This window comes from Cupressus sempervirens, chromosome 3 (genome assembly GCF_028749045.1).
Source record: "Cupressus sempervirens isolate cs-2001-9-10 chromosome 3, ASM2874904v1, whole genome shotgun sequence".
Lineage (NCBI taxonomy): Eukaryota > Viridiplantae > Streptophyta > Pinopsida > Cupressales > Cupressaceae > Cupressus > Cupressus sempervirens.
The window spans coordinates 1,081,096,770-1,081,112,783 of record NC_143120.1 but is presented as its reverse complement, the minus strand read 5'-3'; positions in this window follow the sequence as shown (position 1 = coordinate 1,081,112,783).

Genomic DNA, 16,014 nt, shown 5'->3' with positions numbered 1-16,014 from the left:
GTTTTGTAAATCACATCCAAAGGTTCTCCCAAAGGCGTATACTCTCATTTTGGTCGTGCTGCCCATGAGTTTCTCGGTTTGTTCCCAAACACCTTATTGTTAGGAGGAGGCTTGTCAGCATTTTTGGCCTCTTTGAGGCAGTCTGTGAGATTAAATGTTTCTTTAGCAGGTTTTGCTGTGACATTATCAACAACCCCATCATGTACAATTTCTTGGTTCTTGTTGACATGTTTGGTTTTATCCCTGTTGGAAGTGGAACTTTGTTTTGTGTCTCTCTGAAGAGTGAGCTCACCTTTCTTGACCATAAATTCTTCGATATGGATAGCCTATGTAATCATGTCTTAAAAGGTACGTGGACCTTGTAGTTGGACTCTATACCCGAAATCAGGTAAGAGGTTATCAGTGAAAATGTCGAGCTTCTCCATTTCTAGGATTTTACAGGAATACTTAGTGTAAAGTTGTCTCCACCGTTGGAGGAAAGTGAGAAAAGGCTCACCAACCTTCTATTTAAGGTTGCATAGATATTGAATATTTATAGGATGTTGAATTTTATGAGAATATTGTTGAAGAAATGAATTAGCAATTTCGTCAAACGTCTTAATACCAGGAGGTAAATGTGAGAACCACTCCAAAGCCTGACCACCTAGGCTTCTAGGGAATAAACGCATGAGGTACATTTGATTGTGTATAAACTCCATAGACAAAGCACCAAATTCCTGCAAGTGATCTTGGGGATCAGTAGTACCAAAGTACTTGTCATATCAAGGTAGTTCTATGCATCGTGGGAAAGGCGACATGTTTATACTTTTGTCAAATGGGAATGAACAAAGAGTGTCCAATGTGTATGTCTTTTTGGCTTTCTCTTTCTCATGCATCATTTGAGCCAATTGGTCTTGCGTAATTTTCAATTGTTTTTGGAGTTTAGCGGTCTCAGTTTCTTCTTCACGTGTGATAATGGTCTCCACATTGAAATGTGTAGGCAGTTTAGCTCCCTCTTGGGTGAGTTTGAGAAAGTACCTTTCTTTCTCTTCGTTGAGTAGGATTCCCATGACCTTCTAAATCTTTGACATTTTGCTATGTGTTCAGGAAGGATTTCCACCTCTTCCTGTTCTTCATCAGTTTCATCTTCTTTCTCTTTCTCTTTGTCATCCCTAGGCTGTTCTTGATATCAACTATGACTACCTCGTTCAGGTTCACGATTAGTCATTATAGGAACTTGTTCAGTTTTTGTATGTTGTGTTTCAAAAGGGTCCATGGAGAAAGGATCATACATTGTGTTTGGAAATGCAGGACTTCTACTTATCTCAGTATCCTCTTGGTAAAAAGGATTCCTAAGTTGTTGCAAATTGGAAAATGTTTGTTGAACTTGAGATGACCTTGCAGGGGAGGAAGATCATGAAGACGCCTCACTAGCCAAATTGGATATAGATTGCGTAGCAAAAGGTAAGCTATTCTACTGCGATTACGACCACTAGCACGAACACGTCTAATGTTATCAGGATAAAACATGTTGCCGCTTCTGGTTGTGACAGTCATAGACAAGGACAAGGAGCTAGAACCTGGACAAGGACTACACTAATACTGAGTCTCAAAAATGACAAGATAGTAGCAAGAATGTCATTCACTAAGGCACAAATGGTCTGATTTAAAGGCTAGAACAGCCAGAGATTATGACCACTGTGACACAAAGTATGACAAGCATTAAGACGAGGACCAAAATTACTTATGAGACCAGACTAGTCAAGGTATAAGACACAAATTTTTAGCTAAGCAAAGTGTCGCTATTTTAGGACTGTTTGCAAGCAGAGAGCAATAAATAGACACAAAAAAGGACAGTGTGCAGGCCACAGATAGCTAGAACAGACCCATATTGTTAATGTTGATACAAAGTCTCGCATGAAAAACTTTTACGATCTGCACGAAGAAGTTTTACAGGACGCACGAAGATGTTTCTGTCTCGCGCGAAGATCAATAACAGTTTTTAATTTCACGCGATAATGTTTACTAGATCGTGCGAAGATGCACAATAGAAATTTAATTTCGCGCGAGGACAAAATGGCTTTACGCGAGAGCCAGATGATTTCGCATGAGACCCAAATGATTTCGCATGAGACCCAAATGATTTCGCATGAAAGGACAGAATAGTTTCACAACAGCGACTAATTTTGATTAAATTTTTTATCGTTCCAAGAACCAGGCAGATAAACAGGCATGTATAACAGCAAGCAAGTGATTTTGAGCACGTCTGAAAATAATGAGCAAGGGAAAAAGCAACCTTGCGCATGAACAATCAAGTGACTTAGTTTGTGCTAATCCTTAAGAGAGCTATTTGTGTACGTTTTCAAAAAGTTTTGCAATCACACATACATCCCTAAAAAATAAAAGTTGTCCTCTTTAAGGTATTTAGTAATGGTTTGACTCTGCAACTTTTATGACTCACAAGGGTGACCTCCAATCCCAACACATCGAGGTTTTGACACAGTCTGAGAACTTAATCTTCAAGAGCTGCTAGGGAGATCTGACAACCCACAATGAACCACGCCCATGGAGATTTCTTCCACAAGGACATTTATATAGCGGTTGTCACTACCACGTCAAAAATGGCTATTACCGCTCGAGGTTCCGTCAATGCAATTTGCTCTGTAGAGGGATTGTCTACTATGGTTAACCCTCTCTAAAGGTGATAGACTCACAATAGTATACCACGAGGGGACTTAGCTTCCAAATTCAAGGTTTTGACACCTTTTCACCTTTAGCCCAATCAAAACAGACAGAATAATCTAACACGCTAAACTAAGATTATCTCTTAAATATCTATGATATCATCTCCTCGTGATCTATCAACCTCTTCGGAGAAAGGATGCCTTAATCAACAAGTTGAAGATTCATCTATATATGAGATGCTCAAAGTATCCTCCCCACCCATAAGGAATCTGTCTTAGAGAGGAGTTTCACTAGGAACTCACTCCCTCAAGATCCACAAATAGTGTTCATGGGGGCTTAATTACTATGTGTGTACAGATGTTAATTCCTGAAAGCATATCTATCCAAAAGCAATCAAAAAACACAAGGTGGTACACTTAACGCTTTAACTAATGTGAGGTGAGTCCAAAGATGTGGAACATTTAACCTCTCACACAAGCCAAAATGAGTCCACAACTCAAAATTAATGAGTTCTAGAAAGCACAAAAGGGTTGCCTTGTGGTGCCTTTAATGCTTATGTCCTGTAGACCCCTCCCCTATTTAACGTGGTGCCGAGCTTGCAACCACAGGGTGGAACGAGGGGCTGGCAGATTAGTGAGTCCAATAACCCAAGATAGCTAATTAGATCTATCACTAAAGACTAAGCCTGCTAGATGAAACTAATAGAGATCACAACCTAGTATCAAATTATGCATGTGTTGTAAAATGAGAACATGAAATAAAATACACACACAAGCTTGACACAAGAGATGTTCATTTTAGCTCCAAATGAAGTGTTATCAGTCAAAAAGAATTACCTGGTAATCCTCGCAATGCACTTAGTAGATGTTTACCTATTTCTGGCAACTTTAGTACGCTTTTCCCATTGTCTCGCAAACTGCTGCTATGTTGTTCCAAAAAAATCAGAAAACACAGAAACACTAGAAACTACGAACAGTCAGCTGAAAAATCAAAAAACATGAAAATCAATGCAAAAAAATGCCTCTGTCAGTAGAGTTTCGCTCAAAATTTCTGACAATTCGCGTGAAGAAGTTTTACGGCCTGCATGAAATCAAATTTGGCTCGCGCAAAATTATATTCAGCTCGCGCGAAATTACAAGTTTCGTGCACCAAAAACTTTCTCACGTGATGCGGAAAGAATCTTTGTGCGAAGATTCTAGATCCTCGTGCGAAAATGAACAGTCTCGCTCGAAGATTCCTGAATCTGTACGGAATAGTACGGACAGAGAACAAAAATGATTTAAAAAATAAAGAAAGAGGCTAAAAAAACTGATTTTCAGGCCCCACGGTGGGTGCCAAAAATGTATGCATGAATATGTGGCCTCTGCTAACACACACACTTCAACACGGTCTTTATTTGCGGATTCATCCCGAAATGAACATTGGATTGTTCATCTGAAAATTAGCCGACAAGGCGACCTGTTGCCTTCTATCTAAAGGGATTTTGTCTATTAATATCCGCAGAATCAAGGTGCGGGCAACCAGACCGTCTAAGAACGAAGGATTTGACAATGAAATTAAGCTAAGAATGAGTATGCAGATTAATCTAGAATGAAAGATGCAATGTAATCTAAGAACAAATAAAGCAAACTAGATTAAGCATATGCATGATTAAACTAAAATGAGATTAAACTAAGAATGAGAATGTATGCAAGAAATGTAAGTAAATGTGAGCATGAATTTCAGCAGCGATTCAATGCAAATTCTCCAAATTCATCCTCTAAAATGAAGAGATGAGGGTCTCTTAAATAGACTTTCCTGGAATCCATCAATGGTTGAGATCGATTCGAATCAACGGTTAGGATTGAAGATGAGGTTCAGTCATAAAGGGAGATTCCCAAATTAAAGGGAGTTAACAGATTTAATTTGAGTAAAATAAAGAGTTAACTATTTTAATTTGAGTAGAAAAAGGAGTTAATTGATTTAACTCATTTTTTATCAATAGTGAACTGGAAATTTCCCTTTTTGAACTAAAGAGAGATTTTGTTGAGATATTTAATTTAATAAAATGAGATGTGCTCTCATAATTACTTTTTGTATTTAATTAAATAATCTTTAATTAATTAGAGACACTTTTCTTGTTTAATTAAATAACTTCATTTAATTAATTAGGAATGGCTTCCCATTTAATTAAATAACTTTGTTTAATTAATTAGAAGTAAGTACTCCATTTAATTAAATAATTTCGTTTAATTAATTAGAAATACCTTTCCCATTTAATTAAATAATTACATTTAATTAATTAAGATAGGCGTACTTATTAAATTAAATAAATTTAATTCCATAGTACATTAGCGTTAGGATATAATTTAATTTAATTAAAGTATAAATACTTAATAATTAAATTATAATTAAATCAAGTAGGTTTAATGCGACTAATATGAGTACGTACTACAGGAATTAAGTAAGAAATATGATGAATGCAGATTACGATTTTCTGCATTTGACAATTAAGTCAAGTAGTGAATAGCAGAATGAGAATTGCCTATTAGAATAGGACTTAGAAATTATCAGAAGTAGACCAGAATTGGTATAATGGCAATGAGAAAATTTTGGGGTATTACACTAAGCACCCCTGGCAACATAATTATCAGCAATGTTGTAGGACTAAATCAAATGAATTTAAGGCTAGGGCCTTAGAAGCTACACATAAATATTTGGTGGTGGCATTATAGGATCACCTGCACTACATAGCAAGTTGCATACCATAGATGCAAAGAAATCTTGTTGTACTAGAGATGACATTATTTCACAATTGAATCCATCCAATGAGATTATGCCTTCAAGGTTCCAAATTCCAGACATATAAAATATGAGCCATAGTGGGGTCATGACTCAACAATGACATGTTGAGAAAAATTGTGTCTTGTAAGGACGTCTTTGAGTTGTTTGCCAAGTGATAGTAAATAGGATGGGATAGTAGTCTAACAAAGTCACATCATGCAAAGGAAGGACATGTAGTACCCTTTCTTTAGAAAAAGAGAAATCATCACACAATTAAGCCTCTTAAAAATCTTGTTAGAACTAACTTTAAAATTAGACCAAGTATGTTTAATCCCACCATTATGGCAGTGATGAACATTAGGATATAAAAGGCCTAATTTATAGTGCATGTAGTACTAGGCTTCTTGTTATCCAACTATCAATTGGAAAGGTAAAATTCCATATTTGTCAAAAGCTAGGTCAACCATATTAAATTCCTTACATACTACCCAAGTGGCAGAAACTCCACCATCCAACACCATTACTATGATCTTTCAACAACATCATTGGAAGCATAAACATTAACTATACCAAAGGAATGATTATTGAAGGACAAAAAAATCTAAACAATTCATTGCATGAGGTCATAACCATGAGAAATAACTAAAGAAATCAAATGAGGGGAAAGGAGAGTAACCACACCACCTCGGCCAACTTCATGTTGGGATGAAAAAATTTTGTTGTCTAGCCAAATAACACAACAAGCACCAGTGAGCAATAACCAAGAAACTAAGAAGGTTTCTAGTGTCACACACATAGTACTTGTAAGGAAGGTTTGTAAGATTCCATACATTATATGAGATGAAATTAATGATAAAAACTCTTGCATGTCATCCTTGTCCCTTAGAGAGAAGAAATTGTTGTGCAAGAAGGAACTAGTTGTGAATCCAAGAGAATATTCTTTGTCAAAGATGATTCTCTACTTCTCTAAGCTACCATTGGGATCTTCTCTACAACCATCTGGGTTGCGAGACCTTCACAAGGGTTGGGAACAAATCATAGAAGCCACCTATGGACTATAGGCCCAAGTAGGCCAAGAGACACTTGCAAACGTCAACATCCCCTGTCCAACAAGGTTTGAAATGGGTGGGGTTGAGGAGACACCACCAACATGACTGGTGCAACTATAGAAGTCACTAGAAAAATCTCCTACAAAGGTTGGACAAAAGAAGATGTTTTTTTTTTAAGGCAACAAAGTTTTACTCTTGTGCACAATAGTTATCCATGCATCTTTTTAACCATTCTCGATATGCTTAACCTGCATCTTCTTACTAGGAGCTAACTTGCAAGGCATGACCAATGGACACTACTTGATTTTATGCTTGGTTGATTAACACTAATAACAGGTTTTTGGTAGGTTCAAATAAAGCACCTTTTGGGTGAAGGTATGAGCCCAACCTTGGATGTCATGATTTTTTAAGATCACAAGAAATGTCAACTTCAACATAAACCATCCTTTGAGGGTGAGCATTGAATTTTTTTTGGTTCCATGTACACCACATTAGCAAGGGTTTGTGCAATGGCATGGATAAATGGCCAACAAGGCATGGGGAGACCCAAGAACTCAACCCAAACAAGGACCTTCAATTTCTTGGCATTTGAGATAGACAAGTCTTGAGAAAAGTGCTCAAAAATAAGCAATATAGACCTAACTATCCAGGACCCATAATTAAAAATTGTGTCAGCCTAGGAAGGGTTTGCAAACCAAAAAAAAATCCATTGGTGAGGCTTTGAAAACCTTCAAGTCAGATCCCATGTGGAGTCAAGGCCTTGGAAACCCATTCTTTAAGCATGCTTTCAAGAGGATTTCTACCCACAAACTATCTCATTCTTTAAGGTTTAGAACAATATGTTGCTCCACTTTTTTTTTCTCATATTTTGAAAAAAGTGAGTTTTGTGTAGTAGATAGAGTGACTCTAGTCCTCAGTTGTGTTTGAGTCTAGGTCTAAGCCCCTAAAGCTAGGTGATCTCTATCATATTTTCCCTTTTCACCCTCACCAACTCTATAGTCGAGTGGGTGTTTGTTTTACCTTATGATTGGTCGGGTAAGTTAGTACCTAGTTTGATAGAGATCAAATTTCTCATTTGATGATCAATCATGTTCCATATTGACTCACGATGCACCACTCCTTAATAGGCAGGCATTGGCAAAAATTTGAAAATCATCTTCTTCTTGACAAGTTTCTGACTCATGACGGAAATTTCCCTATAAAACCACTTGAAGATGCATATGGATTAAAAACATGCAAAAGGCGAAGGATTCTAAAATAAATTGATGTTTGAATATAAAATAAGACTTCAAAGAATTGTTCAAATTCATTTTTACTGAAACATTTAGCCCTAGCAAAAAACCTCAAATTGTCTTCTCCTCAACAAGTTTCCAACCCATGAAGACAGTTTTCTATAAAATAGCTTGAGGTGAAAAAAAAGATGTTTAATGATTCTCAAATAGGTCCTCACATCTTAACTAAGAATTCCCAACTTCCAAAAATGCAATTGTCAAAGATTCAACGAAAAATGGAAATTGTCTTCTCCTTGGCGGGTTTCCAACCCATGAAGATAGTTTTTTATTTTTCAAGAAAAATTAAGTTAACAACTAACTTTGACCACCATACTAGATTTAAAGTATGTTAGAATGATATTAGAAAGTATTGAATCATTAAGGAAGAAGAAATATAGCAAGAATCCCATTTAACAGATTTTCCTCAATAGGGTACCCCAATGGTAACTTTTGAGAACTTAAAGGAAAATAGAAAAGTAATTAGTGGGAATATAAAAAGTTACCATTGAGCTCTTGCATTTACTATGCAAAGGGTATTTCCTTAAATTTCATTAGTGTGGCCTGAATTCTAAAGAATAATGGATGAATTGAGGCTCTCATATAAAGATGCACAAGCAGTTGAATAAGTTATTGCTTGTTCTTTGATTTTTCATTCTATTAATACACATAGCTTTTGAAAAACCTATGATTGTTGCATTCATTGTCTAATTCACTTTCTCGATTCAAAATCTTGTTCACGAACTCATAGCAACCAACTTCATAGGTTTTTATAGGTTAACTGTGTTGGATACAATTGTTCAATTGTGTGTTGTCTTTGATGTTACACAAATGTCATATCAATCATCAAATAGAGTCTACCAAGCTTAGTTGGTCAACAAGGCAAAAGACAGAGTCTACCAAGCTCAAAAGGTTAGCAAAGAAGGTTTACATTGTCTGCCAAGCATTCTCAGACTTTACCTTGTGCAGACAGTTGTTACCAAGCTTTCAAGGCTAAGCAAGGAAATTTAGTTGTTGTCGAGCTCACTCGATCATCAAAGGGAAATATGGTAGAGATAGTTCTTACTGAGCTCTCATGGTCAGCGAAGGAAATTCAGTTCTTACAGAGCTCTCATGGTCAGTGAAAGAAATTTAGTTCTTACCAAGTTAACTCAGTAGCCAAAGGATTTTACAAATTTTGTAGTATTAACCGAGTTGAGATGGTTAACTCAGGAAATTATTTTTGGAAGTAGTGCTTACCGAGCAGGGTCAGCCAATGAAGGATTTCATTGTTTTGTGGAATAAAGTTTATTTGTTTAATGTAATATTTGTAGCCGACTGATGTATGGTTTATTGGTAAATGTAACATTTGAATGAGCTAACTTGATAATCTGAATGGTATATATAAGAGGTCAAGTTGTGAATTCTTAGTGTGTGATGGATTTTATGTGATATGAATGTGAAGGAGGACTGATTATTGTGAAAGTGAATTTTGAAGGATGATGATCAGAGATCATTGAGGAGTAGAAAAGCTATATTTGATCAAGGAGGATCCAATGGTGCAAAATAGAGATTTGTAATCAACAAATTCAATTGTATCATATTCAGATCAATTCATTGTTACTTTCTAACCATTGTAGTAGTGATTTCAAAATCTCTTAATAGAGTTGGTTTAACAACCATTTTGTAAATCCTCTAATAAGGCGACAATTCAGTTGAATTGTTCTAAAGACCTCTAGCAAGGCCACTCCTAATAGGGTGATTAAATCCTCTAACAGGGTCACACCTAACAGTGTGTATTATAACCTTTAACAGGGTTGGCTCCTAACAAGGCTCACTTCATAAGAGTGAAAATTGGTAGCTAGTTACTTGGTGGTTTTTCCCATATTGGGTTTCCATGTTGAATCTAGTGTCTCTTGTGTTCATGATATTTACTAATAATCATGAATTCCTAAATATGAGTAACAAGTTAATCTACCGAGTTACATCATTTTTATGATGTGTTTACTAAGTGACAGTAGTAACTAGTTATTTAAGACATCTAAGGGATTAGGATTTGTTTTTGTAGTAACTAATTCACCCCCCTCTCAATTACTACATGTATAATTCCAAAAAATTGGGATCAAGTCCCAATTGCAGAATTTCATAGATATTTCCTTCGCTTCTTTGACATGGCAGACTTCCAAAAAAGGGTGAGATCTGAATTAATCCATCCCAATACTGAGAAGCTCCAAGGATGTGGTTTAGTTGAGGTTGTTGGTTTTCTAGTTACAATTCAAGCCCCAAAGATTATTTATGAATGTGTCCATCATTACAATCTAGAAACCATACAAATTATTTTTCCAAATGACACAGTATTAATTTCAATTGATAGGAAAATAGCAATGAACTACCTTCACATTCCAGAGCGGGAGTAATTCTCTAACTTAACCTTTGGTGGAGTCATCTCAGAGTTCTCAACAAAGAAGATGATCTAGAGGAATGAAATCATGGAACATGGTTCCAAAAACCATAGAATGATAAGAGTAAAGTTCCCAAAACCTTGTTCAAGACTAACCTTAAGCTAGAAAGCATTGATATTTTGGTTCTTCTACATTGGTTGAAAGGTGAAGTAGAAGCCTTAAATTTCATTAACTAGTATTTCTTTTTAGTTTAAGTCATTTGCTCAAATACCCAATACATTGATTGGGCGCATGAGGTAAGTGAATTTTTTTCCAATGCTCTCTAGGTAGCCAAGTTTTATAATACATTCTATATGTCTCCCTTCTTGATTTACATGTTGGCCTCATTACAATTATGGCCTGGTCTCCCAAGATTAGGAAATTTCCTTGATGATGTTAAATCTTATGAGTTTTATCCATATCTACAATTATAGAATAGTTATGTGGATTATGTTAAGATGAATGATGTGTTTACCATGAGGATTTACAGGAAGCTATAGGGATGCTTGGAAAGGAGATTCAGCCTAGAAGCCATGGCTTCTATTAGTCAATTTGGATGTTACTTCATTTAGTTCTCATCATTTTCTTATTTGTGTCTTGCAATGTTTGATGGAATTCCCTTCAAGCTACCAAGGTATCCAAGAAACATGATCATGTTGATCAAGATTATACATCAAGCCCTACAAGTGAACATACTAACCAAAAGCCTAAAGAAGGAAGGATACAAATTCCCCATGAAAGTTGGAGTCTTCAGTTGCGACACCTAGTCTGATGCCAAAAACATGACAAAGGTGTTTGAGAAGAAATATACACTACACATGTATGAAATCCTAAGGCCCATGTTTGACCTAAATGAGTATGCCAGAGCTATCTTTTAGATAGGGATCATGATAAAGCACATCACTACCATTGAACACTATTAGGTCGATTGCAAAGATGAGTTCAAGATCCGTGATCGAGCCTTTGCTAGATTGACAGTCAACCAAGTGAAGATGTATAAGATTAACATTAATGTAGAAGGAGTTGAAGGCGATGGTCAAAATATGTATAGTAATACTTATATGACCAAGCTGAGGAGCACTCTCATAAGTTTGGAACCTTATGAAGATGTTGTGGAAAATCTAGATTTGATGATGGCCAGAATTTATAAGAGAACTAGAAACTAGTTTGAATGGACCATGACACAGCAAAGAAAGAGCAAAGGCACGCCTTCCCAATCATCCCCAAATGTGGCAGCACCTTCATCTTCTCAAAGTGGTGCTTTTAGCACAATCCTACCTCTTACTCAAAGACCCCCTCTACTAGTCTGAGGAGGTGATCAACCTCCTGACAAAGACATACCATTTCATAAAACTTGTCAAGATGGTTCATTTTTAGTGATTAGAATGGAGATAGAGTCTGAGAAGAAGAAGGCTGGGGAATCAAAGGACAGTGCAGTCATGGTGGCTCTCTCACCCCACAATAGTCTAATTCCATCCATAAACACTACATTAGTCCTCCCAAGTAGTCCCCAATTATAAGTGGTTGACCTTGGAGATGGTGGAATTAGTGAGAGAAAATCTAGAGAGTCTGATGAAGCTACAAAGATGACTACAAAAACAAAGAAGGGTCCCGAAACTTCAAAACTTATTTCCTAGGCTCCAAAGAATCCTTTCTCTTTAGCTACAAAGACATTAACTCTAGTCAAGAGGAAAATGTTCAGTATAGATACACTCGAAATTGCATCTAAGGTGATTGGCACTGAGTCATGGCTCAATAATACCTTAGACAAAAAGAGGAAAAGTATAGAGAAGGGAGTTCCAAATAAAGAAACTATGTCTCTAGCCATACGCTCTAGATCAGCATTGAGCAAGGTTAAGAAACAAAAAATTCTATCAATTCTTGGCTAAGACCTTGATACAAGGCACCTAACTATGGAAATTGCTAAACCTACCATGGAGAGGAGAATTGAAGACCTGACTACTGATGACTTCACCTTGAAGTCTCTAGACCTTGAAGAAGTTAGGCACGACACTAAGGTGGGCCTATGGAAGTCAAAAAATGAAGTGATAAAGGAGGAACTAGAAAGCCTCAAACTTGCTAAATTTAGGATGAAAGTGGAGATTCATGAGCTTAATCATTTCATCAGGCAACTAATTGCTCCATTAGAAAGCATTTCGAGAGTTCCCTCTACCAATGATCCTATAGCCATAGATATCCAAGCTATCATTTCCCAACTACAAGAGGACAAACACTTCGAGGAAATTGGTAGGAAATAGGGTGAAAAACTTAAGTCTAAAGGAGTTATAGTCATAGAGAAATTTGGTAATGCGGTGTTGAGGCTAAAAAATGAGAAAGACAACATCTCAATTAATTAGGCTACCCTATCAACAAAAAAGGCTAAGAGTGAGGATTGTATTTCCTTATTGAAAATGGTTATCCAAATGAAGGCTAAGGAAGTAGTGGAGACAAAGATTTTGCCAAAGGGAGATGAACCCTTACTTGAATGGCTATAGAGTATGCAATTCAATTCCAAAATGATTTCAATAGCGGAAGGAGTAAAAGAAACAGAGAGAAAAGTTAAAAAGGAGCAGGACATTAACTATGAATTACTAAGAGGCCTACATAAAGACTCCCAAGCCAGTGGATAAGGGAAAGAGATAGTTGGAGTTGTTGTCATGCAAAAGAATTTATCTAATTATATGGATATCTCAACAAAGAAATGTTCTAATCATCATAAAAAAGTGTCAAAGCTCCAAAGGCTTGGTAGGTGTATACACCTAGCTATGGAGGAAATGCAAGGGTGAGTGAATTTCCTCAAAGATCTAGCCAAAGAATATTCCAAGTGGCTCTTAAGATACACTAATATTCATGTTCATAGAAATGAGGAGTTGATCCCAATCATTGTTTCCACCAAAGCCTATAAGGTGAAGTTGGAAAAAGGAAAGAAGGTGAAGTGATTTTAATCCACACTTTCATATTTTGATGTAAAAATTGTAACTGGCAATTGGCTCCTTGCCATTTGTCAATTTTGAGAGGATGATCCAATTTAAGTCCCATTTTGTAATGGTCATCTCGAAATCCTATATGTACCTAATTGAAAGATTAATAAAAAGTCAACTTATTTTTTAAGTAAAATATTTCATGTTGCAAAAACAAGTTGAATGTATTTCATGTAAATCATATATTGTTCCATTGTTTCATGATAGTTTAGGACATCTCTTTCAGTTGAATTGAGTTAAGGAATAAATAGAGTTTTGTTCCCCTATTCAATACAACAAGCTAAAGATAATAGTAGTGTTATTGAAAGTTAAAAGAGATTATGTTTTTTGTTATTATTTAAGTTAGTCTATCCTTTATTAGATTTAGAAGCTTTTTGTTAAACAACTAATTCATAGATAGAATCCATTAACGTATTTTCAAATTCTGTGAGTTCATAAGATTTGTGAGTTCAAAGATTTGGTTAGTTTTAAGACCCGAGTCTCTGCTTGAGTTAATTCTGGTTTAGGTCTAACTTGGTTTACCTCTCATGTTCTTTGATCAAGAACAAACCCCATTTAGAATTAGCAACAAACAAGATTCATCGCAAATCACAAATCCAAGGGAGTTGTACCTAAGAATTCAGAGGGAAGTCAATCACTTAGCTATGATTTCTCAACTATTGTAACCAGCTATTGTTCATGAATATTGGGCATTGAAAGAGTTAAATACAAGAACAATTATTTTACCAACAAAATATCAAGGGGGCTTACCTTGTGAAACACTTTTGGAACAAACTTACGAGGTCATTTACTCAGCGAAGACATCGTGAGCATCCATCTAAACAACTCCAAAACCAGTATTGACTATTGGGATCAAGTTGGTTGGAACCATAATAAAATCCCCAATGCTCTCACAATAAATCAAGTATGACTTGAATACACTGAGATGAATTTAGAAGGAAAGTTGTACTACATGCAAAACCCTAGCAGAGTGATTTCGCATTCTCCATAGTGTTAAAAAAAAATTAATTAATTAATAATTAGTGTTCATATGTTATATAAATTATTTTATCAAATATAATAAATTAAAATTTATTTAATTATTTTGTAAAACATATAATATTATTTTTAATTATATATGATGAATAATATTATATATAATATCACTGTGTATTCCTTCAATCATCCTTTTGGAAGTGCCATTCAATTGCACCTATTTAATATTACTATTATCTACTACACATAATTATGCCTAGGGAAAATGATGAATAAAGCAAGGCACTCAGCAAGACTCGATAGCAAAAGGGGTAATAATTCACAGGCCCTCACAAACAAAATCACGCTCTAGAATCACTCTAAAGAGGCATCAAACCATCAAAAAATTACAAGGCAGAGCTATCTTCCAACTCAAATTCATTTTGAAGCTTTATCAACAAACCAAGAAGAATAGTGAACTAGTAAATCAACAGTAAAGATCACCAATTTTGAAACCCTAATCTGGCTCCATGCAAATCAAAGTGCAGACATCATCAAGAATCAAAAAAATAAAAATGAAGATGGATGGCAACAAGTCAACAACTAGAAAAACAAAAATCTTAGAGAGGTTCAGATGATATCAATACGAAGCACCATCGAAGATTCATCTAATCAATGATTGAATAATCAAGAAGACTTTTTTTTAAAAACCAAATATATCAATGGCAGAGGTAAATAGAAGTATTCTAACTCAATCATTAACATTCCAAGCCTAGGTATTTTTTCATGAGCCACAAAGGTTTCAGAAGTAAACAATATACCTATAGGAATCTCTAAACATAACCTACACCAATCTAAAGCCCTAATGACGAAGCAGAAACTAGTTTTGCCCCTACCCATTAATCCTACAAATAGATCGACTAAAATTGTAGTAACAGCACCTAAGTCATCACCTAAGTCATCAATATATATCCCTCCACATAAAGAGAAGCATCCCATAATCAATAAGCGGATTGAACTAGTTAACCCTCTTCCTAGAGATGCTAACAATGTTGAAAATAGTGAAACAATTATAATTAGCAATGAATATAGTGAAGAAAAATGGTAGGAATGCTCTAATCTCGAAACTTATGTGATCTAGAATGGCCCAGCAAAATACAAAGCTAACCTGGAAAAGAACTTAATGAAGATCTATAGTGCAAAGGTAAGTAACATAACCCCTTTTGATAATCATTCTTGGTCTTTGTAATGTCAAGATCATAAAATAAGAAATGAACTAGTAGAGTTATCAAATTGTTATTACAAAGGGCACCCAATTAAATTCATAGCATGGCAACCTAATTTTAATGAAAATAGTAATCAGAAAATACATACAATAAAATGGATGGAATGTGCAAATATTCCTCAAGAGCTAAATGATATTAACATTATAAAAAGAATAGGACAAGCCTTAGGAGATCTTATAGGTTTTGAAGTAAACCATTATAAATCAAGTAAGATAAGATTCTTAGTTTCAATGCAAATATAATAGAATGAATCTATAATGAAGAAAATCATAACGAACAGATCAATATATAAATTAACATTTAATCAATATGAAGGAGAAATCAATGAAGTAGTTGGAACAAACTTTAAAAGGAAAACATAAAGAACAATCTAAAAGAAGTCTTAAGAAATCTAATGAAAAGGGAGAAGAAGATAGAAAAAAACAAGGATAAAAGAAAATCAGAGGACAAAGAGAACACAAATAGTCAAGTATTGAAGGAAAAAGAGGTAGAGCAAGAAGATCAGAGGGAAGACATAAGCAAAATAGAAGATCTAGAGATAAAAAAGAAAAATATGGACTATCAACCCATAATGGAGAAATACAAAAATTGTAAAGAGAGTAGACAAGATAAGGAAACCCTAGAAGATA